Genomic DNA, 19461 nt, shown 5'->3' on the forward strand with positions numbered 1-19461 from the left:
TCCCAAGAATCAATAAGTACATCTCGTTTCTGATGCTTAGATCCTAAATTTTCATAATATTTCTATCTGATGTTAATCTTACATTCGATTAATCAATCTTTTTTGGTTCTTACCGAATCTTTCAATAATCTTGATAAATCTTGAAACCAATCATTGAATCGTGCATAAATTTCATTTGAATGACTTATTTTAGGTGCATCATATTAGATTTGAACGTAAGGAACGTCGTTCGGGCTTCCAATGAAAGGTGTGTGCTCTTTTACAAGTAAATCGAGGCAAACCATGTTTAGGAATAAGGCCACATAGTCTTCCACATGAGCGTGTGGACTACACGACCTCTCATACAACCATTTACCTTTGGAACCCTAGGCTAGTTCGAATCTTACACAGCCAAGAACCCTCTACACGGTCGTGTCTCTCCTGTAGGTTAATTTTACAAATTCCACAAAACCACAATCTGTTACACAACCGTGTATGTAACCCTTCCACACGGCTTGGCCATATGATTGTGTTCCCTATTTTACAATTTTTCCCAAGAAATTTATGTTATGTGCAGTTTAGTCCTTGGATATTCCCAAAACTATTTTTAGTATTTTATTTTATTCAATTGAGTCCTTGATAATATGAATAATGTTAGAATCTATGATCTAATTGATTAAATTATTATATATATGCATGATATGAGAATAATATATATGTCTGTTGCATCTGTATTTCTGATTGTATGTTCAACATGCTTCATGATACCGTTAAATTGAGCCCATGAAAAGCATATGTTTTGCTATTGTACTGATTAGTGTATTTTAAAAAGCATATTTATTGTTGTCGTATCAATATGTTATAAGCATATTATTTGTTACCATTTTGATCTGTTATAAACATATCATATTGCATTGTATGGGGCGGGACGCTTTGAAAGGAAGAAGTTCTGACAGATTAATAATCTGCAACTCTAGTGGTTCATCCACAGATTATCTAGTAGCGTATCAACCTGCAACATTGGTGGTTCATCCACTCATTTTCTAGCAGCTCTTATATGCAAATTGTAACCTCCCTAACCCGGCCTAGATGTTATAACCAGATTGAGAAGGCTACATTAGCCACAGAAATGGCTAAGCTATCTTACTAATACTTTTAACACCCCTAATCTGACTTATTTTAGGAAAATTGTGTTTGTTACTTTGAGTTAGGTTAAACATTCATTTATTAGGTTATATATACTTTAGACTTCATTTTATTGTTACTAGTGATATTTTTAGAAAATCATTTGGTTTATCGCTTTACTTTGGAAAAACTCAATGTAATCTAATGCAACAGAAAAACATTTATTGAGTCAAATTTTACTTAGGCCAAATAACATACAATCAACGATTATTAAGTCCGAACCATTCGAATGAATAATGCATGCATAAAAATTCCTAAAACAAAATAATCAAGCCACAGATCAAAAACATAAAATTACAATTCAAAACCAACAAAGAACTTATTAAATATGCTTATTTAAAAGCAGTCACATGTTTGAAGAGATACTCCGTATGCCAGGTCCTAGATTTTAGGTTTACATGAAAAGTTAAACACTGTGGGCAACTGAGTTCAAGATTTATTTAAGTAAACATATAAAAATACAGTAAGATGTAGAGACATCAACACAGTGACCATAACAAATAGAATAATTTATCAATCAGCGCATATATGCATTAACCAAAGACCATAAAGCCATCTCATGAAGTTCATATCAACAAGAGTTCATATTAAACCATACCAATATACAAAATGGAGTATACAATGCAAAAGGTTCCTACGCAACCATCCGTTACACACTACGAGTTCCTCAGAACCATCTACCGAACTCCAAAACAGTAAGGCCTTAAGCCCGTTGTGGTTAAAACCACCAATAACAATATGCAAATACAATTGTCGGTAAAAATGTAGACAAGCTGCCAGTAAAAATGTGATAAAAATTACCTAATCTCTTCAAATTTCTGATGCAGTGCACTGACAACAGTATTGCAGACTTTAAATGCCGCCGGATCTCCATAGAACTCCTCCGTCAACCAAAAAGTACTCACCCTATGCAGATACAAAATGCCATACAATCAGTGAGCAATTCATGCTATCAAAATCAATCTCGATACAGTGGAATGCTTAACATGCGTATCAATAATCAGTGTCAGTGTATGCTTTGCATACTTTTCATTTTTTAATAACATTAGCATTCAAACATGCTTTCAGTAACATATTCGATTTTAGACTTGTATATATTCAATCAATCAAATCAGCAGTTTCACTAGTATGTAACTTACGATACAATCTAGTCATACTTAGTATGCAATTTGAACAGTGGCATAGCATGTCGAACATTACACATGCATTCAATCATCAATAAACACGATATAACATCATTTCAAAGCATATCCCAACAAGCAGACTATAATCCCTAACATTGGTAATCAATCAAACAATCAAATATAACAATTTCACATACAAACAATCTTGGTAAGAGCTTAACCACTCAGTCAATATTTTTTAAGTCACATACCTTGCTCGACAACTTTTAATTCGCTTATTAGACCATTTAGCCATGCCCAACCAACAAGCATTTTATATCAAATTATAACTTATATGAAGAATTTACATCCAATTATGCAAAGTTAGGAACCACACCTTATTTCGCAACTCGCGGCACAACTTCGTAAAAATTCGCACTTTCGTACCTTAAACCCTAAATGAATGTTGATCCAAAAATAGCATTAAAACATTAATTTTACACTTAAGACTAGCCTTGAAACACCCCTAAGGGTTCGGCCAAAACAATGTTTCAAAAACGAATTTTTAGATTCGTAAAAACGATCAATCTTACATTAAAACAATGTCTAGTGAGAGTGCAAATAGGTTCCAATTTTTACTGTTGGTACGAGATGTTATGATCAGCACCTACAATCAATTTCATATAAAAAATCAATAATTAAGCATTACTAAAAATCCTTAGAAATATTCGACCAAATCATCAACTTTAAACAAAATTAGTACGACACTAGTTTTCACTAAATTTTGCACTTACGCTACCCATTAACTACTTCCAAATTGTCGAACAAAAGGTAATCAAATACACCTAAAAAAGACACAATTAAATGCTGATTAGAAAAGTGGAATAGTGATATTTATTTGTTGGAAAAGAACAAAAAAGTGACAAAAACAATAACCCCCAAAGTGGTATTCAAGAGGCAACACACCACCATAGACGACATAAGGAAAGGATTAAGGGGCTAGTTACGGTCTGTTTTAAGCTTGGAAAATAGAGGAATAAAGGGCTGGAAATAGCAGGTTAAGTCAATGTTTTTTTTTTTAAATCGACAGCCACAAGAGAGGTTTTAAGGGGTGGCAAACACCTCAACGATAGAGGCTTAAGGGGCTTCTATAAGTAGTCTTTAGGGAACATGTAAAGGCTGAAGGAAGGTTGTTTTGATCAACAAAAATAGAACCAAAATTCTAGAATTAAATCAATAAATAAACGACATTAAAAAGGGAGAGGAAAAAGAGAGGAAACAACACTTACATAAATAAGAGAAATGGGAGATAATGGTGATTTTAATGACAACAATGTGGGATGTTTTTTAGTGAAGAAAACAACAGATTGGAGGCTGGAAAATAAATTGAAAAACAATAGCAAGAAGGTGAAGATAACGAACAACAAACTACCACCAGGGGATGAGAAGTGGACAACAAAAAGGGGTGCAAAAAGCTAGTTTTTTGGGCGGCTGAAGAGAGAAGAATAAGAGAATTTTAAAAGAAATGAGAAAGGAAGAAGAAAGGGATGGAAACAACAAAAATAATAATGAGGAAAGGTTGAAAAGTTAAATAAAAAGTTGTATTTTATCTAGGCTAGGGAGTGGGAGCAAAAATAGAAAAATTATTGAATCTGCAAAAGAAATGATTCAAACTTGGGTCTCTAAATCAATTACACTATATCCTTAATTTCCCTTAACCATTAAGCCAATTACTCATTCTTGTTATAATTTTACAAACTTTAAATTTAAAAAAATCAGAGCATGACAACTCTTAGTCCACTAATCTAATTTCTTCTAACCCGATTTTTAAGATGTGACACAAATATGTTGTGTATTCACAACCATCTGTTAGTGTATTAACCTTCAACACTGGTGGTTCATCCACCCACATTCTGACAATTATCATATGCAAATATGTTGTGCATTCACAACAATCTGGTAGCGTATTAACCTACAACTTTTGTGGTTTATCCCCAACCTAAGGTGTAGGGATGGACGAGTTTTGGAGAACTCTTACTATAGTGTGTAATGGTGGGGTAAGATTTTTTTTTTTGTTAAACTGAAACTGTATTGCATTCATATAGCATGTGCATATAATTCTGAGATTTCTAAGATGATATATATATACATTGTTAAGTTGATCTGATATACCAATATTCTAAAACTGCTATTGTGAATTATTCTATGTGATGTGATTTTGTGTGCTAATCGGTTGCACTGGTTTTCTTATGATGGAACCCACATTGAGCTTCATAGCTCACTCCCTTTTAATTTTCATCTTTTCAAATAACCCACCAGGTTAGAACATGGGTATGACATCCGGCGAGTCTCGGCTCGATTTTTATTTTATAGAATTCTTTTAGGCTCATTAATTGATTTATTTTAATTATTATTACTCAAAGACTGTATTATTTTACTAAAAATTGTGGCATAAGATTTGAGTTTGTTTTTGTTTTGCATAATATTTAATTTAACTTGTAGGTATGGAGTTATGATTATGAATTAGTTACGCATGAACCTTGGCTTTTATTAATAACATAAGTAATTATCGTCCTTTTCGCTGCTAAGCTATAATTAAAAATTTTGGTGAATAATAAATCGATATTTAGCCAATTTTCTACTAAACTAAAATAAATATTTTAAAATGGCTGTTTTTAAAACTTCAATAAACTTACTGGGTTACTTTGGTGGCTGATGTAATCTCTCGAATTCAGTCCTAACGCCTAGGTTGAGTTGAGGAGATTACACTTACAATAACTCAAATTTGGTATTGAAATTCCCAAGGTCTTAGTCTTTAGATTAAAACATTATTTAAACTAAGGGCAGAGGGAGGGATTTCTATGTAGTCCCTTTAGTTTTTAGGAAACCAGGAGTTAATATAATTGTAAAATTTCACTTTGGCTTCAAATTATTTTATTTATTTTTTCCCCCTAAACATTTTATTGGTTCTTCCTTGATCTAAATTAATATTAACTAAACACTTGATTAAGTTAATATTACAAGTTAGTCAGACACTAAAATATTACAAGTTAGTTAGACACTAACTCAATTTAAAATATATATAATTTTAAAATAAAATATTCATAGGTTATATAAGTTATATAATTATTTTTTAATAAATAAAAACCATATACCTATTTTTTTTCATTTAAAAAACCACAAATTATTTAACGAGCTCTTTATTTATTTAATTTTTCACCTTTTTTAGCCCTTAAACTTGTGATATTTGTCAAATCACTTCAAAACATATAGAAAAATTAACATTTGTTAATTTTGTTGACGTGTGATATACGTGGATTGCCATGTGGATGCCACATCAACAATTGATTATTTTTTAAAATTTAAAAATTTTAAAAAATATGTTGAAAAAAATTAAAAATTTTAAAAGGTATAAAAATTATAAAAAATATTTTTAACTTTTAAAAAATTAATTAATTGCTAAGGTGGTACACACATGGCAATCCACGTGTTAATTTTTTCATCCATTTTAAGGTGATTTAACAAACAATACAAGTTCAAAAGCTAAAAGACATGAAAATTTAAATGGATGGCTAATTTTTATTTTTATTTTTGTAAAGTTGGGTGGCCAAAAAATTTATTATATATTTTTTTTAAAAAATACTTAACCTAAAAAATAACTGTCATTTAATAAATATATATTTTTATTTATACTTTTTTTTTCAAAAAATATCATCTTCAGTTCATATTGTAAGTGACTAAAATTCCTATACTTATTATATAACACTTAAAAACCAATACAAAATTAGATGCATAATAAAACAAAATTCACTTATGAAAATTACGCATTATGCGACACAAACTTGAGTACCCAAAAAATCATAGTCTTAAATTTTGCCAACAATACTAAAAACTTATTAGGAAAATATAAAAAAAAATACAATTGTATAATTATTCAAATGCTGGCATACAAACCTTATTACCCAAAATTAGAATGTGAAATCAATAAAAGATATGAAAGTTAATGAATATTAGTATAATTAGATTTGGATAATAACATCCTAATAGTAACAAGATTCAACTTTCTTTTAAACTAATAATCCACGTAAACACTGGGAAAGAAAAAGAATCAATTGCTGGGTGGGCGGGTAGAAGGGAAAGGTGAGACAAATGGGAAAGAGGTAGAGGTAAGGTCATTCCAATCATACCAATGCACAATACATAGACAAGATTCGACCAAACAGCAAATATGAAAATCATGCTTTGGTTTCAACACCAAGCACACAGTGAGAGTCTAGTTAATATCATCAACTTTTGAGTACTTTTCAACCAAACCCCAAAAGTCTAAAGTGTCGTTTCCACGACAGACGGAGTAAATCGTGGGCTTCCTTTCTTCTGCCATTTAATGGGTTTGTCTTTATTATTTACCCACAGTCTGTTCAACATTTGATTTGATTATTAACCGAACCAAATTATTTGAAATATGAAATTTTTCAACTGTTATTCAAATTGAATTTTTTTAAATATATTAATTGAACTGAAATTTATATGTTTTTATCTTTTAGTTAAAATAAGTATAAAACATATAAAAAATACATTGTTAATGTTTATTTTTTTAATAGTTTAAAAATATTTATTATATTTAATATATATTATTTATTTCGATTAATATAAAAAATAATAGTGTAAAAAATACATTGCTAATATAAAAAAATATTTGTTAGAGTTGTGTAACTTAAATTTCTGTTAAAATAAAATACAAGTAAAATCCGTATAGAAGTACACTTCTTCTATTTTATATTGTTTTAAATAAGGCGTTTCAACCTTACTGTATTGTTTCTATTAGACTTTGAGTAGAATAAGGTTTTAAAACCTATAAATAGATGTAGTCGTCTCTCCTCTTGTATCATTCGAATTCAACACAGCGAATTTTCTTCTCTCTTGCCCGTGGTTTTTTCCCGAAAGGGTTTCCATGTAAAATTATGTGTGTTCTTTTCTCTCTTTCTTTGCAATTCATTTTCATTATCAACATTTAATTTTTCACATATTTTATATAATATATAATATCTATTTCAATTAATTCGATTAATTACTCGATTTTTAACCGAATTAACTGATAACTGAAATTTCAAAAAATTATTAACCGACCTTCGACCAAACTAAATTCGATCATCGATCGATTAATTGAATTAGATCGGTTCGGTCAATTAATTCGGTTTTAACCGAACTATGAACACCCCTACCACAAATAACTTTAGAGTGAAACCAATTTTCTAAACCTATTTATATTATCAATATCTTGATTAGTCATGGAAAATGACAAAACTTGGTTCTTTATATCTTCATAAATGAAAAGTTTCGTATTTAAGGGGAACAACTTATATCAGGATGATCCTAAAATATATAGCTTGTAGGTATTAATAAAATAATATCGCATCATCAATTTTTAAAAACATACAAATATTATTCTACACTCAATCACATATGATAGTGTAACAGCCTGAATTTTTAGTGGTAACGGAAACGGTAATTTGAAGTCACCAATTCCAATGAGTAAGCTCGTAAATTTTATTATTAAGTATTTACGAGTTAAATGTGACTTTAGAAAGATTTGTGAAATAGTGATTTGAGTTTAGAAGGAATTATTAGGCTAATTGGTTTTAAAAACGAGGTTTCGAGACCTCAATTTTATAAACCGAGCTGTAAATATTTATAAAAATATTTACGGAGTGTTATTAAGGTAGTATTAAAGTTTCGTTAGAAAATTTTATCGTTTCAATAGTTAATTAATTAAAAAGACTAAATTGAAAAAGGTGCAAAACTTGCTAAAGTGATTAAATAGCATAAATGGTAAACAAAGGAGGACTTAAGGAGAAATTATACCTAAAATAAAGGCATGAGGCGGCATAAGCAGAAAAGAAAACAAAAATCATGTGATTAAAGGGCAAAATTGTATTTTTTGTGAAATTAACTTAAATAAATTGAATTCTAAACTTTTCTAGGCTATTCTTCTTCTAATTTTCAGTCCAAAAAGGCCATTGAAGGTCCTCTAAGCTGGTTTTTCATATTTTTGCATCATGTGAATTCAATTTTTGCTCTTTTCTTGTAATTTTTATTTTTTTAACACTTTTACTATTTGGTCCAACTATCTAATTTAGTTTTTGATTCTATGGGTAATTTTGAAAGTTACCATTGATGAGTTATGGATGTTTATGATAAAATTAACATGGATTTGAATTTTTAGTTTTGTTACATGAAGACTTTATCAAGTAATTTCAATAGAACTTGATTTTAGGACCAAGTTGTGAAAAAGATTAAATCTTAGCGTTTGGTATTAAATTCTATTTATTAAGGGCTGTGTAATGGCTTATAATATTTAGATAAAGAGTTAATTGTGGAAAATTATCTCATTTGATGAGTTAATTGGTGAGGGACTAAATTGCAGAAACTATAAAAGTTGGGATAATTGTGTAATTTCAAATTTTGAGGGGTATAAATTTGTGAAGTGGACTGAAATTGAAATATATGCTAATGAATGAAAAATTTTACATTCTAGATCAAGAGCTCGTAAATCAACGAGAAAAAGAGAAATTAGCCAAGTAGTCTCTGAACTATTACCAATTTTACAATCCAACCCAGGTAAGTTCATATGGTTAAACTTTCATGATTATTTGTCAATTTAGGAATGGTATAATATATTTATTCATTTTTTTTGAAATTAAGATTATTGTAGAAGTATGAAAATTAAATTGAATGTTTAAAACGAGTAGAACGCAAGATTGAGTATGATCATTCCGTGGCAAAGAATGAATTGACAGATAAGACCATGGTTGGACCATGGCAATGTTTAAATGTAAGACCATAACTAGGCAATGGCATTTTAATGAAATGACCATAACTGGGTTATGGCACCTTGAACGTAAGACCATGGTTGGACCATGGCAGTGTAGATACATGTGTAAGACCACAGCTGGACTATGACATTTTGATTATAAGACCATAACTGGGTTATGGTACTACAAATGTAAGACCATGGCAGGGACATGGCAATGCATATGTAAGACCATAGTTGGACTATGGCACAAAAAGAACGATGTACTCATATTCGTAAGTCGTTCTTCGATTCAGTAAGAAATAGTAAGAGACTTATGTGATTGAATTGAAAGATTTATAGATTATTATTGATATTGATCTGAAGGAAGTGTGTTTATTGATTATATTGTATTTGACAAGGAAAAATGTATGATTTATTTACAATTTAATTTATTATATTATTTTAAGTTCAGTAAGATCAATGTTTAACCTATTGAACTTACTAAGCTTCATTAAGCTTACTCGGTTGTTTAAAGTTCTTGTAGATTAACTTGTAGTCGGAAGATCGAATCAATACATCAAGCTACACTATCCAGTTTATTCTGATAGTTTTTGCAATGTAAATTTTGGTTTATATGGCATGTATAGGGTTGGTTTGGCAATGAAATAATTTGAATTGTGGTTGTGAATTTTAAATATTTGTATGCATGTAATTAGTAGTAGAATTTGAATAATCAATGAAATGAGTTAAAAAGGTAGGTATAAGTAAATGAAATGTTTGTGATGTTATGTCATGTTGAGAACATGTTTTAGCTTGTATTGATTACTTGGTTGGGATATATTAGTGCATGTGAATGTTGAGTGCAAGTTAATGTCAAAATGGGTAAGAAAAGTAGCCTTAAAATGGTCTATTTTCATCCACATAGGCAGAGACACGGGCATGTGTCCCCTGCTTTTAAGAAAATATTTGAAATTTTGGAAAAATTTCCTGATACCCGGTTTAGTCCCGATTCACTTCTAAGGTGATTATTGGGTCTCGAAGGTCCATCTAAGGGACAATATGAGTGTTATATGATTGATTCTTAATATGTGTAACAAAAGTTGAGAATATGTGTAACAAATGTTCGTATTTAATTTGTAAAGTTCGGTAATGCTCCGTAACCCTGTTCCGGTAACGGATAAAGGTTAAGGGTGTTACAGATAGTATCTCTAATTTAATTTGACTTTAATTAAAATAATTAAAATTTTGAGGGGAAAACATTGAAATTATATACAGGAAAAAAATACCCAAAAATAAATAAAATTTGAAAATTCTTAAATCAATAATTAAAAATTTTAAAAAAAATGATAAAAATCATAAGCACAAATTGAAAAAAAAAACCTAAAATCAACCATTAAAAATTAAAAAAAATGCTAGTAAAAAAATAAACTTTGAAAAATTATAACCACTATTGGTGGTTTTATCAAAATTTGAAATTTGATTAAAATTTAAAAATAAAAAAAGAGAAAAATTACTGGCCTAAAAATTTTAAAAAAAATTGACCGCATAAAAATAAAACATAATTTGAAAGCAAATAAATAAAAAAACAATTATTTAAAAAAAATGATTTAAAAATTATAAAAGAAGAAAACATGTTTGTTTATTTATTAAAATTTTTTAATTTGTTAAGTAATTTAATTAAATTTAAATCAAGTTAGAGAATATATTAAATATGGATGAATGTATAATAAGACTTTTATGTTTTTAAAAGTTGATGCGACATTTTATTATTGGTACCTAAAAATCATATATTTTAGGATCATCATAATATAATTTATTTCCTTAAAATATATGATTGTTATACAAAGTTTGGTGTTCTTGATTGAATTTGAATCATGTTGTAGCTATGATGTTGAGAGTCAAATTGGGAGAGCGTTTGGAGGGAAAGTAGTTCTAATATTTTTGTGAGAGGATGATTCATTTTATAGACTATGATCTTTAGGGTTATTATAAATCAACCTTGGCAAATAGTGATCCTAGTTTATAGATTGGTGAATAGGGTTATAACTTATATGCGATGTGATTAGATGGAGAGATCATTCGGTAAGTAGTTGATGGGAAGAGGCCATGCAATTTGGGATGCGATAAATGTGAGATAGATTTTAAGTAGGATAAGTGTGGTTTTCTAGGTGAGCAAGTCTTTATGTTGCAAGCCCTAAGCAGATGCCCTTAATGATGTAGGACTAGTGTGATGCTAGTATATCAATTATCCTCCAATTGAGAAAAAAGTAATAAAGTAACTTTTTCAAGTTTACTGTGTTTTGGTTTACAAAGAGGTTGAGATAGGTTGATGTTTTTAGTATGAAACAACAATTCTTTGGAAGCAAATATGTGGGTTTTGGCTAAATGTAATGGAATTATCATTGGGGTTGGCGACCTATTATTTTGAGAGATACAAAGGGCTTGTTAAGGCTTTGAAAGTGGGGCAAGCCTATTAAGATGAGCTACTTTTTGTTTGTTCTAGAAAATTTTTAAGGAAATCATTTTGTTGTAACTCTGGAACTCGAATGGTTTTTTTTTGGGCATGTGTTGTCTATGTAAAACATGGGAAGTTTTTGGCTACGCATTTCCTGTGACTTCTAATATAGTGTTTCCTATGTCAAGTTATTATCAAAATTGAATCCATATATACTTTATGGTTTCGCGACATGTTTTTAGAAAGGAAAAGGTATGAGTTAAAGCATCTTCAACAAATTTTAGAGAAAAGAGTGTAGGTAGTAAGGGAGATTAGCCAATAAGCTTTAAGCATTAAATGGAATTGCACAACAAGCAACGGATCTTGAGAAGTGAGTAGATAAGAAGAAGGATCTAGAGGAGAAACTAGCCAAGAAATACATAAATTTTAAAATGACCATTGTGAAAGTGAAAGTTGAGATAAGAAAGATAGTCCATTTTATTCAAGATTTGACTTTGCTACATCTCCAAGTGAATTGTAGCCCTTTTAACATATGTAATGTAACGACCTGAAAGTCAGTGGTGTTAGAAAATACGATTTTGGGACCTCATTTCCATAAATCGAACTCGTAATTATTTTTATTAAATAGTTACGAAGTTGTATATTGGGTGAATTGAATTTTTGATAAGTAATTTTATCAAATTAATGATTAATTAAGGTACATGGACTAAATTGTAAAAGTGATAAAAGTTCAATTACTAAAGATTTTTATTAATTAGAAATAGAATAGAGATCTAGGAACTTATAGTGGCTGATTATTAACTAAGGTATACATATATATTATAAAATTTAGTTTAATTAAAATTACAAAATAAAATAGGTTAGAATATAAATAGTGGAGAGTAGGTGGCGGAAAATCACATTTCCTCATCTCTTTCATGCAAACCTGAAAATAAGAAGAAAGGAAGGAGTTTCGACCATTAGGGGTTTTAACATTTAATTCTCAATTGGTTAGTGCAATTTAGTCATTTTCTTGTAATTTTTATATTTTTGAAATCTTGGAAGCTTAATCTACCTGACCCATGTGTTATTCTTTGGAACTATTAAAGTTTTAGAAAGAATTCATTGATGAATATTTGAAGTTTTAGGTATTAAATTGATAGATTTTAAGCTTAGAAGTGAAAAAGGGCTAAATTGTGAAGTTAACTTATAATTTTGTAAAATAGAGACACAAATTTCAAAATTTGTGGTAGAAATGAAAAGTTGGAGGTCCTAATTGGACTATAGTGAAATCAGGTTGACAAGTTGAGTTCTGAATTGAAAGTTAAGTTAGTCTCGGTTTTAGGGACTAAATTGAATAAAATTGTAGAGTTTGTGTAAATTTGTAATTGAGTGTGAATTTGATTGTGTATTGATGATTTGGTGTGTTTATGTTAATTTGTACTTAACGTCGACCCGGATTCCTCAAAAAGGAAAGGAACAAATAAAGTCATTGGCGAATAGCTCAGAGTTTACGGTTTGTATTTCTATAATTCGAGCTACTTCGATTGCTGCATTTATGAACTGTATTGTATGGCAAGATTATAAGGTAAGTTGAAAATGATAAAAAAAAACGAGTTGAATTAATTTGATTGGGATTGATTGTTTATGATAAAGACTAAATTGAATAAATCTGAAAATATTGTATATTGTTATAAATGTGAAATTGAATCTATATTGTGATTAATTATGTTGTCGCATATGAGATTTGATGACGGGTTGACGAGATTATGGTATGGAAATGAGAAAATAGCTTATAAATGAAACTGAGAAATGGTTATCCTATTAGTTGTTCGGGTACAGTCGAATATAGTTGGTATGCCATAAGGAAGGAAAAGTTTAGGTTTATTACGACTACGAGTCGAGGAGTGTTGGGAGCACCTATACATCGGTTATATCAACTAACACTGGGTGCAACTTACTATTTTGGATTTATTCGATAGGCATTGGGTGCCAAACTAGTGTGATTGGTTTGATCCATGTATCCTTCCAAGTTTGAGTCAAGTTAATAGGGAATTAAAAGTGTAAAATGGGATAATAATCTGAGAAATAAATTAATATGAATGTTCATTGATATAGAAAGCTCTAAAATTGGAATAGAAATGTATATACATAATGATGCTCTTGATGTATGGATAACGTAAGTAAGTTAAATAGCTTGAATGGTTGATGATTGAAAGGTTAACTGATTGATTAAAAGCTAAAAGATTAAGTAGTATACATATGGTCATAACCTTGTACATTGAAAATGTTAAGGGCATGACTTTGAATTGCTAAATGTTTGACATTGAATTGAGTTTGTGATGATTGTATTCTTGATAGATGAATTGATATGAATTTGTTGTGTTGAAATGTTTGGAAATGAAAGAAGATATAAGTGAATAGGTATGAAATAATGATTAGAATTAAGTTATTGGGTATGCATATAGTTGATGGAAAAAGGGTAAACTAGATATGTATTTAAGATAGCATGTTAATGAATGAGATTCTAAACATGTTAGGTATGGACTTGATCATGTTTTGATAATGTTTGGCATTTATTGGATGGCGTTTTGGTTGTGAATTGATGAACTTGTAATTGTGGATTAGGTGTAGGGGTGAGCAAAACTCGATTCGATTCGAAAAAATCGAAAAAAAAATCGAATTTCGAGTTAAACGAATTGAGTTATTCGAGTTAATCGAGTTATTCAAATCAACTTAAATTTTTTTTTCGAATTTCGAGTTCGAATCGAGTTGAGTTTTCAAATTCGAATAACTCGAATAATTCGAATATCAAACTATAATATTTTACATTTTTACCCCAAACTCCCAAACCTTTTTACTTTTCCCTCAAAACTTTTACTCCTTCTCACTTTCCCCCCAAAACTTTTACTCCCTTCCCCTCCCAACCCCCCAATCTACCCAAAATCCATTTCCCACCAAAATTTTACTCTCCCATTTATTTTTTCTCAAAATTTTACTCCTAAAAACCCTCAAAACCTTTTATTTTCCCCCAAATTTTTTACTCCCTCCCACTTTTCCCCTAAAACTTTTATTCCCTTCCCATCTCACCTCTCATCTATCCCAAACCCTCCCCCCTCCAATTTTTTTAAATATTTTCCCTCCAAAATTTTACTCCCCTATTTACTTTCCCTCAAACTTTTATTCCCAAAACTTTTTATTTTTCCCCTAAACTTTTACTTCTCACCCTTTACTCTCAAATAAAAAATAAAAATATCCAAAAAAATCACTAAACATAAATAGTAATAATTTTATTTATATCTACTATTTATATTATTAAATTAAATTTCACATTTTATATTATTTATATTATTGAATTGTTTAGTCATATTGAATATTTATATTAAAATTAAATTATTAATTATGCCATAAAATATTCGTGTTAAAATTTTGTATTGGTATCAATTTCACATTTTATTTTTAAAATAACTTTTATTAAAAAAATCATATTTTTATATTTAATATATTTTTTAATTCCAAAATACATAGTGACAAGAATCTGAAGATAATTGAAACAACTAAGCAAACCAATATATAAAAAATTAATAAATAAATTATGATGTGACGAAAGTTAATAAAAAATTTGATTAAGGTGGACAAATTTTATTACGATGGGTGACAGTGGTTACAAGGACCCAAAATTATTTTTTAAAATTTAACTCGAACAAATATATTCGATTCGATTCGATTCGATTCGAATTCCATCTCACTCGACTCGATTCAAGAAAAATTTAAATAAATTTAGGATGATAAAATGAGATTCGAAAACTCGATTAACTCGAAAATTTTTTATTTGATTCGATTCGATTCGATCGAATGCTCACCCCTAATTAAGTGTATGCTTTAAGCTTGAATGTGTGAATTAAATGGTAGGTTGAGATGCTTAAAGTCACCATTTGATATTTATGTTTGGCCATGAAATAGACTTGTATTGGGAGATTTTGACCATTTTGGCAAGAAAGTATTAATACCTATGCCATGGTATCGATACTTGACCATTTGAACAATTTTCTCAAACAACCAGAATGCCAAAATGGTATCGATACTTAAATGGGCATCGATACCTTTTTAATAGGTGTCAATACCACATGACATGTATTGATACTTGTGGTTTAAATGAAGTATTTTTAAAACATCAAAGCTAAAAACGGTATCGATACCTACTTAAGAATATCGATACTTACTATGAAATTTTTGAAAATTTATAATTCAGTCATATTTCATGCTCGGACTTCCAAATCAGGCACTTGTATGCTCCGTTTAAATAGAATTGAAGTGTATGTTTAATTATTATTGTATGATTTGATTTAATTTGAAATGTCTGACAAAGTTGTCTCGACAACGAATGTGGCATCCCGTTGCTCAGACTTGACAATCGAGTCGAGTAATAGGGTGTTACATGCAACATTAACCAATATGCCATCAAAGGGTTTTCTCCTAGTATTGTTGTGTACTTTTTATTTGGTTCAGAATGGGAATCTCTAAGGTCTCGAATGGTGGAGATTATCATTATCTATTGTTTTCTTGTGACTTTTAGTCCTATCAACGATGATGCTAATTTGCCATCTTCCGAAGATGCTCATGCTAGTAATGACATTATTCTTCCATCCACTAAAGGTGTTGTAGCTGTAGGGTGATGTTGTAAATATCATTGATCATCTACAATAAGTACATTTTATGAAGGCATTTGTAAAATAAGTGTATCTTAGTCTTGCATTTGCATCAAGTGGGAAGAATTAAGAGGCAATCTTCTTCCAATTTGGAGAACTAAAATGGAGAGTCGCGTTGTTGACGTCGAAGAGGTAATTGTTGAAAAATTTGAAGGTTTCCTCAAATCTTAGCCCAACATCCTATAAGAGCTTTTAACGTGTTATGTAAGGAAATAATGTAAGACCATGTCTACTCTCTCAACATCGATGAGGAGCTAGCTCCTCGATTATGGCAACGGAGGAGAGATTTTGATCCTTTTAATAAAGAAATTTGAGAGCTTGTTTATGCAGACACCCACTTAATTATGGACGGCGCCTTGAAGAAACGAAAATATTAAGAGTATGAAGGCAGATCCTAGTGAGTTATTTTTTTTTTTGAAATAAAAAAGACTCCTTAAGAGGTAAGCGTAAAGAAGTCGTAGTGGAAGAAGCTTAGAGAAGCTAAGACCCTTAGAGGTTTTGGAGATGAGCTTGACCTTGACTTAGCTTGATGAACTCTGAACTGTAAGAGGATGAATGATATGTCCTTGATTTTTTCTCGATGATATGGATATGAATAAATTGAATAAAATTTCTTGAAGGGTCATTGCTTTGTCAAAGCACATAAGGGCTACAAGAAGCAAGGATGGAGCTAGAATGAACCCCTTAATGGTAGTTGTTTAGAAAGAATGATTATACTATTGTGTGAGATATCCTGAAAGATTGTTGGTGAGGATTTGCTGAATCTGCTTCTCAAGATATCTTGCACTCCACATAATGTTTAGTCTACGTTTGGCATGCTCACCGATCTACTTATTATTTCTACATTCGTTGGAATACTTGTCGAGCTAATTGTTGAATTCTTTACCAACTATCTAGGCAAAGGTTTTTGGTTATACACCTTTTTGTTTGCACCCTCTCATGTTTTGCTTCAAAGCATCCATTGGTATTTGAAGGGCACTAGTTATGTTAACAATGCCTTTTGTGATTGTCGATGTTGGATTCTTATGGTGCCAACTAATAGGAGTTCGCACTACGCGAAATTACTAGCCACAATATTGCCTTTCCATTATGTTCATGGAGCTCTATTTTCATCAATTCATTCCTTTTGCATATGCTAACTATCTATATGGCAACGTTGATGCCTATGTTATATTTGTTTTGTGTAGTAGGACCAATTATAGTAGAAAGTAGACAACTACAAATATAGTAGTATTGTTCTGAAAAGGCAAAATGAAATGTTTGTAGGTTTTCTTTGGTGGGGTGACAAGATATCTTTTCTTGACTATCCTCGATCTTTTAGCCAAGAGTGAATGTAGTTTGGCTTTTTGCCTCTTTGGCTGCACTATTCCTTTTGTAAGTTTTGACACATTTCACGTGGTAGATGCTTCCATGTTGGAGGGGATATGGTAGCTTCATTATTTTAGCATCTCTCCTTAAGATGTTTATACAAACTTAACCCTTTTTAAGGATATTTTCTTGCCCTTGTTGTTGCTTCCACTATGACTAATGCTTAGTGGATTAGGTCTATCATATTCAATTTTGTCCCTCATCCTTGAGTATGATTTCTGCTTGGTTTACTTACCTGATAAATTGATGGAGGTGTCTTGCTGAATGAAAAAAGTCACATAATAAATATGCGATGGTCGGAGGCCTTGTCAATTAGGATGTGACAAGATAAATTTCAAGAAAGATATATATGTGATTACTTAAGTGGATAAGCTTTTATGTTGGGGAGCCTTGAATTATACCCCTTAATAATTTATTACCATTTAGGTGTTGATGTAAAAAAATATATATCCAATTTAATATAAGAATGAATTGAGAAATATCAACAAAGAAATTGATTTTATCTATAAAAAACGAAATTGATTTAACACTTGATATGACCTTTCAAATGAATTATGCCATCTAAATTCTTAATTTTTACCAAGAAAGCGATTAATTGGATAATTTGACTAAAGTTAAACCTGCCAAGAAATTGAGGAAAAAGACTTGTGCAACTGTATATAAAGTCGAAGCTGAAGCTCGAACATTAGTTCCTTTCTCAACCAATCATAAAGTTTCCCATCTGTTTTTTTCCTTAAAAAAAAAAGGTTGTTGCAAAATTTTTATTGAGAGAAATTAGGGTTAACGTTCGATCGAATCGAGTCAAATTTAGTGAAAAGATTTCGAATTAATTGAGTTTATGAGTAGTATTTTATTATCCTAATTTAATTTGAATTTTTTTCGAATCAAGTCAATTAAAATAAAATTCAAGCCAAATTAAATCAGGTGAAATAGTTCGAGTTAAATTAAAAATAAAATATTATTACAATATAATTAATTCCATATTTGAGCACATAAATTTGAAATTATATATATATATTTGAAAACTTTTTCAAAACAAAATAATAATAACATGATACTTAACTATGATAAACTTGAATTATTAATTAATTTATTTAACTTCTAAAATTATTATTTTAAAATCTTTTTAAAATTTTTATATATTCTTTAGATTTTTTTAATAACTCAAAATTTAATATTTTTTTATAATTTTTTTGAATCAAATTTTGTTAATACTCTAAGTAAAACCTGATATGCTTCTGCTATGTCACAGTGACGCATTCAATTTGCTCTGATATTTGGAAAGCAAAAATGCGAATTAGAGGGAAACCCCCTCCCCTACAAAAAAAAAAAGGCAAACAGTGGGAAAGCGTTAAGCGTGGTTTAAAGAAGGCTATTTGTCCTTGTAAGCATAGCATAACACAACACAATCTGTATGCTCTATGTTGCTACCAAAAACCATAGGTGACAAGAAGTCAACAACATAAAAATAGAACAATGTATTCTTTGGCTTACTGTAGTATTATAGACTAGTAGAAGAAAGTACTTTCTATTTCTAACACAACAAAATAAAATAAACACAATGGTGGTGTTGCTGTAAGCTAAGGCTGAGTTAATGGGGGAGCTTTACAATGCACATTCTCTCTTTTCGTTTTCTGTAACAGTTAGCCAGTGACCCACTCCTGCAGTCCTGCTCACCATCTCCTAATCTCAACTCTAACAGACCATTTCCAAGTGAAGAGAAAGTGAACCAAAAATTTACCCAACAACCACCTGTTTTAGGCTTTTAGTTCCTACACTACATTACATTTTTATTTATATTTATTATTACATATAATAAATGTAATAGAATAGTAACAAAAGTACAGGACTCTCTTTATAAAATCCAACCCCACTCAGCAACATTGTTGT

The 19461-nt window shown here is 30.1% G+C and overlaps 1 long non-coding RNA gene across 1 annotated transcript; it reads right to left on the minus strand.

Annotated features, from left to right (window-relative positions):
• Positions 1-1724: 1724 nt before the first annotated feature.
• On the minus strand, positions 1725-3823 carry LOC107908243 (uncharacterized). Its single transcript, XR_001686933.2, has 4 exons — positions 3557-3823; positions 2861-2934; positions 2665-2722; positions 1725-2070 (listed from the first exon to the last, which is right to left on the minus strand). It is a non-coding gene; the product is annotated as an uncharacterized lncRNA (long non-coding RNA).
• Positions 3824-19461: the final 15638 nt, after the last annotated feature.

This window comes from Gossypium hirsutum, chromosome D02 (genome assembly GCF_007990345.1).
Source record: "Gossypium hirsutum isolate 1008001.06 chromosome D02, Gossypium_hirsutum_v2.1, whole genome shotgun sequence".
NCBI lineage: Eukaryota > Viridiplantae > Streptophyta > Magnoliopsida > Malvales > Malvaceae > Gossypium > Gossypium hirsutum.